This window comes from Tyto alba, unplaced genomic scaffold (assembly GCF_018691265.1).
Source record: "Tyto alba isolate M040663 unplaced genomic scaffold, T.alba_DEE_v4.0 Super-Scaffold_10, whole genome shotgun sequence".
Lineage (NCBI taxonomy): Eukaryota > Metazoa > Chordata > Aves > Strigiformes > Tytonidae > Tyto > Tyto alba.
In genome coordinates, this window is record NW_024881262.1 from 27,142,624 (window position 1) to 27,157,193 (window position 14,570).

The window sequence follows — 14,570 nt, forward strand, 5'->3', positions numbered from 1 at the left end:
AGACTGGGTACTATGAGAGCCTGATGTTTATCCCAAAGCAGAAAATACAAAGGGAAAGCATTTTTTATCTTTGTCATGTGAGAAAATAATTTGAACTGGATTTAGAGGATATGAGAAAGGAAATTGAAACACTTTTGAAGGTCACATTGGAGCCGAGAGACCACTGCAGTGTTTCTTTCTGTATCACAGACAGAGGCAGCATGTGATGATCCAGTCTTTGCAAAACTCTCTGATTATCCTTTATGTTTTATATAGAGGTAATATTCTCCACTTTAAAATGCATTTACCTTTCAAAGCTCAGGCAGGACAACCTGTGTGTCATAGCTGAGATAGGCAAAAAATTGACATTTAGTACATGCACTTTGATGAAAATAATCTGCAGGGTTTTGAAATAAGGCAGGGTTTTTGAGAGGGAACAATACTGAATAAGCTACTGTTGATAGTACTACAGTGCTGTCAAGTTTTTAAATTGTGATAGTTGAATTTTCCTGAAGCTTCCTCTGTGAGAATAGCTAGTTGGCATTTTAGATGTGTACTCCTTTACTATGGTTATGCTTTGTGTATAATAGTTATCACTAAGTACACTTACCAAAAATTGGTAGATATCTAGGTCCAGAGAAAGACACAGTGTGATTCACTTGATCTGATTGCTAGTTAGAAAAAACTTGACCAGGTGATTTCGTGAAGTCTAGTGAGGTTGAAAATGTATACTCAGTTTTTGGTTTACTCCATGATTTTACTCAAATAACTGAAACCTAAATTAAATAATGTTTTCTATATGCTCCTATAGATGATTTTACAAGTAGCTTGAACTTAGACATTTAATGATACATGTGAGTGATTTCCCCCTTCAAGATTGCAGTGAAGTTTTTTCATACATCATGAATTTTGTGCACTTAAATAGAAATTCAGGAGTTATATCTTGGTGCTAAATATGTCATTTTTTTTTTTTTAGCAGTAGTGAGTCTAAGCCTGCAAGTGGGCTTCCAGATATTTCCTTTTGTAGACATAAAGCCACAATGTTTATTTTAAAATTTTTTCAGTGTATGTGATGTGTTACTCTGAGCCATGGTTATTAATTGACAGATGAGTTACACTATGATGGCACTTAAAATGCACAACATGTATTTCTGAAGGCAGTCGTTGCTATAGCAACTTTCTAGTAGGTCACTGGCAGTGTTGTGTGAGTGTGTGTGTGTGTGTGTGTGTGTATGATTTGGCTGTTAATGCAGACTAATACTGATAGAAAAATGAGAAATGTGAGAGTCAGAAAGAAGGTAGCCCTTCCCCCCTCCCTGTCCTCTCCCCTCAAAAACAGGGTAAGATAATTTTGTGGAGAAAATGCTTACTTAAGATACTGCATGTATTGGCAAGTAACTGGCTATCATCTGCTATAATTAGATGTTTTCTTTCTATTTATGCAAAGATTAGGAAAAAACCTCAAATTGCTTTAATTTCATTCTGCTTTTTCTTTGACATTGTTAGAGTTTGGTTAGGAAAGGAATTTTATATTCAGTTGACCTGAAAGCAATGTGTTGTATTCATTGAACATGAAGATCTATTTTTAAAAACAAAGTACATCTGTATTATGTGATGGAAGTGAAAATTTTGAGAAATCGCTTCTTTTTTTCTCATTTGTAAGATCTTTCAGCAAGGTACAATGCATTTCCATAGCAATTTAGTCCAGTATGAATCTCTTGGTCCCATTCTCTCCCGGCCGCTCCTGTCTCTTCCCTAGCACTAGCCCTGTGCTCATGCGAACGAGGGGTGAGGCAGTTCAGGGAGCTGATCGGGATATGAACAACTTGAAAACAGTTTTTAAAAATGCTAGATGGTTTCTTGAATTGTGTAGATGGACAGAAATCCACATGCCAGTACAGCCCCAGGAGGGAGGAACCACGGTCGCTGCAGTTCAGGTCAGTGTACATGGATGGCAGTAACTGGGATTTTTGGAGGGACTGAAGGTGCTAGTTCCCACTGATTTCTGGTTTTAGTTTGCTCTGAAATGTAACTAAAAGTACTGTGCAGAGGACTCTTTCCCCAATTCTTCGCATCTGTAGCCTTCTCTGAGACAGTTCTCTAATAGTCTCTTCTGTTTTTTTTAATAGCATTATTCTTCTCTAATTAAAAGAGACAGATGCATGCTCTCAAGAGTGTTCAACCTATAGCCAGGCCATTATTTTCAGTCTTGAATTAACACTGCCTTAAGATACTAGAAAAATAATGATTTAAGATAACACATTCTAGAGTGATAAATGAAAATACTGTCAAGTGTAGCAAGTGTTTTATGATACTGTAATCTACTAGATTTTTTCTGAAATTAGTGTTGTGTTTTTTTTTTTTTTTTTTTAAATAGTATAATAACGTGATCTTTGTTTTATGTGGACTTGCCTGTTCTCCAAAATAAATGAACAAGCTATGCTGCGATTGCAATTGAATCAATATGATAGAATTGTTGTGCTGCCTGGATGGAAGCAGTGGGAGATGATGGTAAGGTGTGGAGGGAGGGCAGTAGGGCTTGAGCTGCTTGCTATCTTCTCTTCTTTTCCAGTGTCTCCTGTCCCTCCATTCCCTGGCTTGCTGAGGGCCAGACCGGTATCAAAGCTGCTGTAAAGGAAGGAGCAGGAACATGCAGCCAGGATTAGGAGGAAAGAGCAGGGACTCCTTTTTTTGTCAACTGCAACCCATCAGATTGGTTCAACCATTGTATGAAGCCTCATCCCAAGACTCTACTGAAAAAGAAAATCTCTGTTCCATGTTGTGAGCTGCTTTTTTTTTTTTTGTTTTGTTTTCCCTGATAGGTTGTTCCGTTCTCTGTGTTTTGAGAACTTGATTTGTGAAAGTGCTAAGTGTTGATTTAACCCATGGGGAAAAAACCCACTTCCTTGACATTTTTTAGTATTTAAATGATTATTAAATGCTTTATTAAATGTGCTCATATATACTGTGTACTCTGGAAAAGCTTGCTCTAACTTTGCCTCAAGGGTGAAGACAATGCTTATAGATTAATGTTAATTAAATATATTTGAATAATTTGTAGGGAGATGAAGGTAAGTCCAGGTACAAGAAAAATTAAAGCTTCTATCTTGTATTTTCCAGAAGACTTGTTCCTAGAGTAAATGTTCCCTTATTTAACTCCTGGGGTTACAGTTTTCAGTAAGAACTTGTGCTTATCTCATGGGAGTTGAGAATCTGTTTAAGAAAATGCTTCACAATATTCCCACTCTTGCTCTTACAGCCTGACAGTTTCAAATATCGGTTACTGTATGCATTTTCATTTCATGTAACTGTGTAAAAGATACTGAAAATCTTCCTAACTTTCTGAAGTGCAGAAGAAAGAGTCTGTAAATTTTGCAACATTTAAAACTGTACAGCCTGATCCCTTCTCTGCAAAACCAAAAGCCAGTAAGTCTTACAGGGGAAAATAACCTCTTGTGTGGATCAGCTGCTGGAATTTCCCCTCTCACTGGAGAGCCTCAGCTTCTGGTGATGGCAGTTTCTCTGTTCTGGAGCTTCTGTTAAGTTCCACTCAGTTTTACCAGCAGTGCTTAGAGAACTGTGCTTTTCTACTTTCAGTGTCTTCTATTTGATGGTAGAGGTAAGAGAATTCTCTCCTAGACCAGAGGTTTTTTCCTTTTCTCATCAGTTAATTTCTCCTTTTTTCTTAGTTTCTTATTCACCAGGAAGAAATTTCTAAGGCTCTGTATACCTAAGCAGAAGGTTGATATTATCAGGCCTGTTACAGACCATCATTGTAACTCAGCAGACAATTCTGCAAGTAGCAAGTGGTTTTGTGTTCCAGTGGTTGAAGACAGTGTGATACATGCTCTGAACACTGACCTTAATTTTGCCTCTCGTGTTCCCCTGAACAGAGCTGTGACCTTCCACAGACTCTGAAACCAGCCAGATACCCCTAGACCCCCAACACGCTTTTAAACGAGTTTTGGTTTTATCAGGATAGCCTCAGGATTCTAAGTTGTTCCTGTTGCTGGTTCCCTTGGCGAAGTTGGTTTGTGCAGCGTGGTTCCTGTAGATAGATTCCTGATTTCATCCATTAGCCTGTTTTCTGTGAGGCATCTCACTGCAGCTACTCTGTATTTGTAGTCTGTTGGGAGTTAATCCTCCATTTTCTTTCTCAGTTTACAGTCAATATTAACTATCTCTAGGGATCGGAGTGGGGAGGAGGTTTGGCTGCTTTTTTTGTGTCAGTGGGGAGGGGAAAGGGTTACAGTTTGGGTTGCTCGGAAAGCCCATGTTCTAGCTTTACAGTACCACAACGTTTCCTCTCTGGGTATCTTTAGAAAGATAAAGCTCTCTGACAGTTCATGCTGGAACTCTTGATGGCTTCATTACCAACGTTATGGAGTAGTTTTCTGATGGCAGCCTTTTCAAGTGGAGCAAGATCTCTTCTTCTTTTTCTTTTCAAGTGGTCTGTTTTGGCTGAGTATTATCTGAGCTATTTCGTTAGGCCCAATAGCTGCATTAGTCCAATGAACTGTTTTGGTAAACATCTCCCAGATCAAAATATTCTCTTGGTGTAGGAGGAAGAACCACTGTCAGTGTTACTGGGAGAAAGCACTTCTGACTAGGCTTTAAAGCTCATGGAACAGTAGCACAAAAATGAATGATGCTTGCACAGACACAGTCCCACTATTTCCAGTTTTTGTCATCTGCTTGTCTAAGTAACTGTTCAGAAATAAAAAAGGTGTTTCCATATTTCTGTAAGCAATGCAGAGTACAGGTTGTTTTTTTTTTTTTTAAAAAAAAAAAAGAGCATCAGTGTTTGCAATTTACGGTCTGGGTATCTGAGTAAATTGGTGATAGCTTTGCCATTTGGGTTGTCATCATGTCTTCACGTAAATGTGTTTGCATTGAGTCAAGAGGAAGAACAGTCTTAAAGGGCAAAGAGGAAGAAAGTGAGAAATAAGTTGTATGGTCAGTGGAGTTAGTGAAGCCTGTTTTGGTAATCCTGTTACGTTCCTTACCAGAGTAAATCCCGTAGTTCACCCGTGTCCTTGCAGGCTCCCTGCCCTGCGTGTAGCCCTCCACTGCAGTATCGTGCACCTCAGCCCCTGCCCGGGGCCGGGCAGAGCAGGACACGAGAGCCGCCGGCTCCGAGCTGCGTGCCTCATCAACGGGACAAGTAGTGGCTCCGCCGACCCTGGCCCCTGCCTTCACCCTCGCAGGAGCACTGGGCCCAGCCAGTGCTTACTTCCAAAAATAACCTGTTGAGGTACCTGTCCTTCTGTCAACTCTGCATTTGGCAACATGTTCAAAAGCCGTCGTGATACGGAGGGCAAGCAGCCTGGGTGGATGTGAAGGCCTTGGGAAATGAAGCCGAATCAGCTTCTTGTCCAGCTCGTGCGTTGGCTTCTCTGTTGTTGCCTCTCCTCCATGTGTTTCAGATAACGCTTGTCTGGTTTTTCAGTTTGCCCAGTTTGGAACTAGGCTGTCAACTGGTTTCACACATTGTGATTATCTTCTATCTGTACCATCATTATTCCGGTATCTAGAACAATGAACAAGCAATGAAAGAGCGTGTTTTTTTTTTTTTTTTTTCCAAGCATTTTTTTCCCAAGAAAGTTTCCCTTTCAATTGATTTATTGTGGTGTGCAAGACATTTTTAAACAGCAAATAATAGACAGTTTCACCCCCTACTGATTCTTCGTAGGGTTGTTGACTAGCCAAAATTCATTTCAACACTGAATTATAAAAGGATTATTTACTGACCTAAAATAAATCTTATTCCCAGGTGCTAATTTGTCTTTTCCCTAGTGGTATTTGCATTTTGGACTATTGTAGAACAATTTCTAATTTTATGTAGTACTTCATAATAACTTCTCTCCTATTTCTTCTTATCATTTCATTGATTTCTTGTGACTGGTGTGTCAGGGAGGTCATTAGGGAATGCTGGTGAGTAGCCAACTCTGGTTAGCTTATCTTTAATTTCTTAAGTCTTTAGATTCCTTTTTTCCCCTTGTGTCAGAATCCACATCAAGAAAGGCTTGTAGGTACAGGTAATGTATTTTTTAGGTCAGTTGACACTGCTGATAAAAGCAGACAGGCTTCTGGATCAAATGTCTTTAGCCTGAAATAAAATCACAATCCTCAAGCTCAGTACGGGTGGAAAGCAATTAATTGCTGTGAGTCCTGCTGCAGTGGGGGGAGGATATTGAAATCTGTATTGCCTGTGGGACAGAAAGATAAGTTATAGGGATGGAAGGAACTAATGTGTAATAAAGCCACTTTCCCTTTTGAGTCAGTTATTTAAAATGATTGTGAGTTTTTGATTTCCAGCCGTGTGCTTTCCTAAGTCTTTAGGATCAGTAGTAGTGAGAATTTAGAAGCGGAATGGTTTTGCTCTATGAAGTGTTTTGCTGGTAAATGATTATTTCAATGTTTGTTGTTAGTCTTGTTGTTGGTTTTCACCTGTGTAATTGTGCGAAAGCCATTCTGGGGCTTTGGTGAATTATGTTAGTCTGGGATCTGTGGATTTGGGTTTGAATTTTGATTGCAGTACGAGGCAATTATGGTCACTGGGGAAACATGCTTGCAAGGCTTTTTATTTTTGGTTTCAACATGGTTACATGTGTCCATTGGAAAAATATGTTTTTCTGCCTGAATTGTGTTGGGTTGTTTTAAGATTGGAGGATAAGAAGAAAGTATTTTAAGGTATGCTTTTTCCAGCAGAGACTTGAACTGTGTAGTTGATGTAAGTCATAAGCTGTGCCATTTGTAATAATCGAGGACATATAACCAGCAGCTGTGGCTATTGGAGTACATTTCAGTGACGTTTGTTCCACTTATTCAAAATGTTGATGTATTTTTGTGTAGCTGTGTCTTTGGGGAAAGTTCTTTTTAGATCAGTAAAGGATGCAACGATGAGTGCCCTCACAGCACAGGCTGTGGTTCTTGATACGCTGCCTAGATGTGATGGCTTGTTTGAATTTGATGTTGTTGGCTTTGTGACAGTAGGTGTGTTGGACTGGCAGACAGGAAGCCAGTATTGGTGTAGGCTCTGGGAATGGTTTGATGGGAAAATGTTTGCTTGGTATCACACACTGGATGACTGAAAGAATATGAGTTTTCAGACTGAAAAATAGTGGTCATCTGTATGTTTTAGGAAAGGAATAGCCTTGGTTGTATCTTTAAAATCTCTTTCCTTAAGTAAGCCCGTGAGTATTTCAGCATATTTATGGGTTTGTTCCAGTGCCTTTAAACTGAGGCAGTGTCAGGTTAGGATGGATTGAAGGTATTTAGCAGCAGATGGATTCTAGAGTTACTGTTCTTGTAAATTCTTCAGGCAAAATATGGTATCAGAGAATGAGAAATTGGTGATCTGACTTAATATATTTGTGGTGGCATCGATGGAGGGCTGATTTAAATTGCGTAGTTTATAGATGCAGTTTAGTTTGTCTTGAAGGTATCTGGCTCACTGAGTAGAAAAGAGAGAAATTCTTTAGTGTGTTCTGATAGTTTTTGTTCCATCTGTTGTACTTGGACTAAAGACCTGCCAGGCTTCTTGATCTTGGGGAGCATATGAAAAAGTTCATAGAGTAGGAGAATAGGGTTGCTTAGTTTACTGGGAAGAGAACTTGAAACAAGTTTTAAGGTGAAGAGGAATCAAGTCAGAGTTGCCGGCTTCTTTTGCTGATTGTGAGGGTTTGGGATTACTTAGAGCTCTTTCTTTGGTATCTAGATGGCATTTAAGGCTTGGGGTAGTTTTTCCCTGAAAGGCTGCAGCAGTGGCTTGTTTCAGAAGAGGGGCTGTAGTGGTGCAAGATGTAGGTGAAGGGTGTCTGGTTTGATGTGGAGTTGGGTTTTCTCAGAAGATTGTTGGGGTTGGGAGGTAGGGTTTGATTCTGTATTTAATAGAGATATATATCTTTTTCTATTTAGTGACTTTATTGGCTAACCATCTTCTTTTAATCTACCTCTGCTGCTTTTTTGGCTCTTGTTCAGTTTTCACAAACCCTTTTTAGGAACTTGCTGGGTATTTGTAATTTAGGTACTCTGGCTAATGGATAGCGGAAGGATGTGGAAATTACTCCCTCTCCATGGTACACCACTATATTCTGTCAATACTCCAGCAGTGTCAAGAATCAAGAGTCAAAAGATGTGTCCTATTATGAGCCCTTTTGAGAAATTCCTTTTATGCTAAGGCAAACGTGGATTATATTTTTTTTTTTAAATAATTTAGAGTTATTTGGGCTAAAAATAGCTAACAATAGGAGGAAAACAGCTTTCTTATGATTCTTGTTGAAATTTATTCCTACTTAAATCAAAAGCATCAGTGGAACCCCCTGTCCAGTTAATGACAGTACAAGTTGAAAATGATTACTAAAAACAAGGGTATTTAGGCTGCCTCACTGCAGAAAGATAGCATTATGCTACTTACAGTAATGCCTATTGGATATTTGCTAATCCCTTTATTAAATGCAACCTCTTTTCTAAGGAGCTCAAAACATGAGGAATTTAATCATTTAAAAACATCCACATACTCTTGTGCACACAAAAAAGTTGTATTTGAGTGAAAAAGGAAGCTTAGTAAGACAGGTGCCAATTAGCTACATCAGGCTGAGGGTTAAGCCAAATCTCCAACCTGTTAATAGAGAGGCAGTAGTACAGGAATCTGTAGGTTTTTGTCATATGAGCATTGCTGAAGTCTCTAACTGGGAAGAACTGGTTCTCCAGGATCTTTCCGTTCCTGGACTGATAGCACTGAAAAACTCTCTTGACCTAAAACTTTGTGAGGGTTATCTCTGGAGTAAGTAGGAATACTGAGTAGAGACTTCTAGTACCTCAGTCACACCTAGGTAATGTCCAGAAATCTTTGCTGTTTGAGGGACTTGGATCAGGACATCTTTGGAAGGACAAAGATCCTGACAGAAATGGATGGAGCTGCTTCCTGAAGCTCGGAGTCCAAGACGTGGTTTCCGGAATGAGCAGTTTCCAGTGGCAGGAGTGCTTTAACATAGTCCTTCAGTGCTGCCTCCTTTTGAAGAACTGTTATGCCTTCATGTTCCTTTGAGGGTAGAGTAATAAAGTTGCCAATCAGGAAATTGGTGGAATATTACACATTAGAGTGGTCCTACATTTACTTCTTCTTGATACATGCAAGAGCCTCTCTATATTAACCATTAAATATTCTTTCTGTTAGCAGATGCATGAACTTAAAGAAGTTATTATTTTAGTGACCTTATTTCCCTCAAGCCTTTGTGTACATCCCCCTCACGTTCATATGAGTACCAGAATTAGTCACTTCCCAGAGTTTTTAATTTATGCGCAACTTCAAAATGCATGTTTTCTTTGATAATCTGGACAAAAAGTTCTGCACTTCTTGGCTTTTTTCATCAGTGTCCCATATGAGGAGAAAAAAGAGAAGACAAAGCAAAGAAACAAATGCCAAAAGAACAAAAACCTCAATCATAGAGAGGTTTTTTCTCCTTTATTCCAGCTTTCTACATGTCAGGCTTTGCTTCTTTTTGTGAAAATTGGTTTTATTGCTGGCAATTTTCCAGATGCGATGAATAATAGAACACCAGATGTCCACTGCCGAGAAAAATTACAGATGAGTAAACACTTTTTCTGAGGTAGCATAAAAATCTATTAACACTGCTTCTAGTGTGCCTGTACACTGTGTACGCTCTTGGCCAGTTGTGCTTTGTGCTACACAGAGATGAAAATCCAAAGCCTGTATGACCATCTAAATGTGTTTGACTACACCAGAGACTCCTTCCTTCCTCTAGGTGTGGATTATTTTGCAAGAATAAGCAGTTGCTCACAAAAGTGCTTGAGTGTGACTTTAATCACTGGATTTAATTTTCATTATTGTCACACATGGATTTGGTTGAGGGTAAAGTCACAGAAACATTAGAAGAACTAAGGGGTAAGAAGGGATATCAAGGGTTCATCTATTTCTCACCCTTTCCCCTCCTGCAGGCACAGTTACAGTTATGCCATGGTTTCAGGCCCAAAGCTGTGTCTTTTTTTTCCCCAGCTGTTTCAGTCTCCTAGGAATACACTTCCAGTACAAACTTTGCCATGTTTGTTGCACCTGACAAGTGTGACCCATCTATTTGAGAGAAGAAAAAATCTTCAGTGGTGAATAATTCACATTTGAGCAAACTATTGGATGCTTCGCTAGTTCTTACCAGGTTTTTCCTCAGTCTTACCCGATTTTTTTCTTGCTGCAGTTCAAACACATTTCTTGTCCTGTTATCACTGAGAAAAAGAGTTTATTCTCCCTCCATTGTCTTTGCAGCAGTTCATATATATTGAGAAGTAAGTCATCCTCCTTCGGTCCTGTCTATGTCCAGCTGTACTCTCTGCTTGCTTTCCTGCACACTGGGTTTTCCGAGTCTCCTGGAACACCCTGGCTTGGTCCACTAAAATTAACTGTGCAAAGCCTTGAAAAGTTTTATGCCATTTTAGTGAGCTGAATTGGCTTACTAAGAAATCAGCTGAACCAGATGGTCCTTTTTGGGGGGAAGCGTTTAATTGTCTTGATAACTATCTTTCAAAACTTTATGCTAAGGTGTGGTGAACAGTTATGCTATCAAAATCATTATTCAGTCTTTTGGAAGCCTTCACTGGTTGCTGAGTCTTTTGCTTGGAGGATGACTCCACAGTTTCTATGATAGGCAAAATCCCACTTGACTTTAAATTTGTCCCTTGGGCTTTTTTGTGACTCTCAGTACTCTTGCATCATCTTAAAAACATGAGTGAGTTTATCTTCTGAAGATGCCTTCTGAGTCTCGGAAATACAAGTGCAGAGAAGTGTAAGACTCCAAGGATCCATCTATTCATGCTCACAATTTGAGGACCTAACTTTCTAGAGCCGTTTTTGTTAGGTGTGTTTTATGTTCCAAGCGTGTGGGTAGGAGGATGCTAGGTAGCTGTTGTTACCCTAATTGGCAGATGGCAAGGAGCAAATTGTTAATTTAGACCTTAATGATCCAGATACTGGACTAGCATTGGAACTCAGTGCCTTAACTCTTAGTCTTGTGCAATCAGACCATAATTATTTACCTTACCAGTGATGGAGTGCCCATAGCCCCAAGTGATCTCAGTCACAGTTGTAAATGTTCAGTGCTGCAGAAAATCAGGTCAAGTGTCTCGCTGGGTGTCCGCAGAGTGAGGAGCAGTTATGTCTGAACAGTCTATAAGAATAACAAAGGGAAAGCAAGCTTGTTTTCATACGCTCAGTCCATCAAATTTATTTTAAAAATTAATAATTACAGATTAAAAAGGATGAAATTTCTGTTCTTGAGCAAGCCATATCTACAGGCAATCGTTTGCATAAAGCATTTGATTAATATGTTTAGTTTTAGCCATCCTAGGCATTATAAGAAAGCAGTACATGATAATATGGTTAAAAACTATTGAAGTAAACACTGAAGATGATCAAACAAAATTGTCTGATGTGTGACATTTGGATCAACTACGCTATTATAACCCTTGTAAAAAGATTGTATCAGCTTTCCCATGTAAACTTAGTGTCAGTGCCTGACACAGAGAAGCACAGTACTGGAATTAGCTGCTACCTCCCGGATGCAGTAGCAGAAGATACAGAAAAACTGATTGGTTTTGGCAGCTCACACATTTTTAGAGATAGAAATGTGGCGGTATGACTTGGAGTTTCTTGTCATTTAAGGATTCTATTCCCAGCTCTGCAGGAAGTGATTTGCGTAACCTTTCAGTGTGAGGTCTTGCATTTGTAATACTGAAGAGCACAGAATAATATTGCACACTAGAAAGTGAGACTTCAGATTATTTTTCTGGCTGAGTGGGCAGGACCTTTCTAGGCTAAAAGCATCTGGTGAGAGGAAACAGCAACAGCTGTTTCGCCTGTAGAGTCAGTTCTAAGTGTTGGTGCAACTGTAGAGTGCAACTGAGGAGACAAGTGAAATGGAAGGCAAGGTTAAATGGGCAGCTAGGGGTTGGCATGAGATAATTATTGTTCCCACATGTATATGTAACCCATCTGGAAATACCTTTAAAAGAAAGGGGGAAAAAAAAAGAAACTTTAGTCAATGCTAATGGACATCTACTAAATGCTTTCATTTTGTATACAGTCTCACTTTGTTGTTCTTGGCTTTACGTTTTTCTTGTATTACACACATTATCCCTGAGCTCGCTTCCCTTTTTTTGTTTTACGTATTAATTCCTTATTGACATTTTCTGAGGGGAAAAAAACCAACTGTCCATCCTCAGCTCGCTGTTCTGATAACTCCATCCTTCTGCGAGACCCCTAGCCAAAGTGTATGCCATGCTGTTCAGAATTGTCCCTTTATTGCAAAATAAGGTGTGTCCGTGTCTCTCTTGTACTGGGGAGCCCAGCACTGGACACAGTGCTCCCAATAAGCCTCCTCAGCCCTGAGCAGCGGGGAAGGGCCACCTCCCTCGGCGTGCTGGCAGTGCTCTGCCTAACGCAGCCCGGGAGATGCTGTTGGCCTTCGCAGTCAGGGTGCCTTGCTGGCTCGCGTTCCAGTTGTTGCCTACCAGGTCTCTCTTGGAAAAGCTGCTTTCCAGACGGTTGGTCCCAAACCCGTACGTGGGGCTGTTCCTCCCCAGGTGCTGGACTGTGTGGTTCGCTTTACTGAACTTCACGCAATTCCTGTGTGTCCACCGCTCAGCCTGCCCAGGGCCCTCGGGGCAGCAGCACGAGCATCCGGTGTATCGACCAATTCTCCCAGTTTTTTGCTTTTGTTGCTGATGTGCCTTTGCAGGTTGGGAACTGCAGGCCCTACTGTGTATTAAATGGAGAACAGCAACAGCAGACGCACACATTTGGGAGAGGGATGTGGAATAATAATAATATGTCCAGTATGATTTTGAAGGATGTAGGAAACAAAGCATTGCCATGCAGTGCTAGCCTAGTTGTTCTTAATATTAATTCCTCCTTATCACGATTGGACTGGATTAAGAATATTGCAGACCACCTATTGGCAAAGCTTGCTAGGTACTTTAAGTATTGAAGGAACTTGCTGTGGCTTAGTGTAAATATTTCTATCGCTTGGACTTTCAAACTTGGTTTAAATACTTATGATAATGTGAAATTTAGATTTTGTGTAGAACTTCAATTAAATTATCTTAAAGATAGTCTAAATAAGCATTATGTCTTGTTTGGCCTTATATGATGCTATGTATTTTCAAAATCAGAGCTGGAAGAGGTGATTTAATTTGGCTTTCAGTTCAAGTGGCTGTAGAGTGAACATGAATTAATTTGTTTCAAGTTCCAGACCTGTGTTGGAAATAAAGCTTATGCTTATAGAAATATGTAATCCAAAGCAAACAAAAACTCCTGAGTGATGAAGAACACATCACAGCATTTGTTAAATTTGCTATAGGGTTAGTTCCTGGTGACTGTTTTTCTAGTTCTGCAGGATTTAGAATTTGTACTTTCTAAATATTTTCATTTTGCAGATGGGATAGCTGAGCAGGAAGGATTTAGGTGGTGTGCTGAAGGCCATGCATGGTGTCGAGTAAAGCAGTAAAAGGCTAGAATTTATCTGCCTGCATGTGAGATCCTCTTTTCTCTCTCATCTAGTTGATTGAAGCTTTTGGAGCGCTGCCTCCGTGTGCAGCGTGCTGCCTTCTAGCAGGATTGCCGTGTGCTGCTGGTGCGGGCTGTTTAGTCTCTGTCAGATGTGGTTGTTGGGCGAGAATATTGGGACAAATACTGTCTCTCAACTGAGTACGAAAAACTTGAGTTTTACATGTCTTGTTTTATGGTGCTCTGTAATGGCATGGCTTCTTGACTACACAAGCAGTACGTTTAGAGTTCTCAAATTTCCTTTGGGCCTTAATGGGATGAAGTGTACTGCTTTATCGTTTTTCAACCTGCAAGGAAATATGTAGCAGGGAGCACCAAGGGAGAAAGCAAAGTCATTTTAAATGGAAAATGAAGTTATGGCATACGGACATTACCAGTTAAGTAGCAGAAGATATTGCTTCATCAGTATGTTCCATTGTTTGAATACGTTTTGCACTCAGATGGGACAAAGTCACTTGGTCGACAAGGGGAGGGTTTTCAATGGGAGTCGGTCAAATACCAGTTATTTTTTTATTTTGGATATCTTCTAGACAATGCAGTTAATAATAATGTAACTCTTAGTGCAAAATTTAGTAGTTGGCTTTTTTTGTTTGTTTTAAGCTTTGGTTTCAGCTTTATAAGGAGTAGGAACCTCTTATTATAAAAGGTTAGCTGAACTTGATTTGGTTGTTGCTACCAGATAGTTGCTTGGAACGACTCATTCAGGTTTCAGGTTTTGGGTCAATCTTTTCATTTGCTGTTTGGCTGAAATACGTAGATTGTGTCAGCATCAGAGAGGCAAATAATCGAAACACTGCAAAAAAACATAGGTAGCTTTCCGTGTTAGTAGAAACTACAGAAAATGTTAATGTTTCGTATTGATGTTTCATATATCGGATTAATTGTAAAATGGTAGAGTCTTTCTTAAAGCTAAGCTCATTGAGATACTTACTGAAGAAAAACCATCATAAAAGTGACAAGTCACTAGAAAAGTCTTTTGTTATTGTGCATGGTTAAAAAGCAGAAACAAAAA

The 14,570-nt window shown here is 39.7% G+C and overlaps 1 protein-coding gene across 4 annotated transcripts in view; it reads left to right on the plus strand.

Annotated features, from left to right (window-relative positions):
- Positions 1-14,570, plus strand: part of STAG1 (stromal antigen 1) — a 198,651-nt gene that overhangs the window by 24,793 nt on the left and 159,288 nt on the right. For 2 of the 4 annotated variants that reach the window (XM_032992581.2, XM_032992583.2), the window contains exon 1: positions 2,582-2,760. The exons of the other annotated variants lie outside the window; for them this stretch is intronic. The gene's annotated coding sequence lies outside the window, so the exon portion shown is untranslated. Of the gene's footprint in view, positions 1-2,581; positions 2,761-14,570 lie in introns of those variants that run through there. 4 annotated transcript variants of the gene reach the window in all.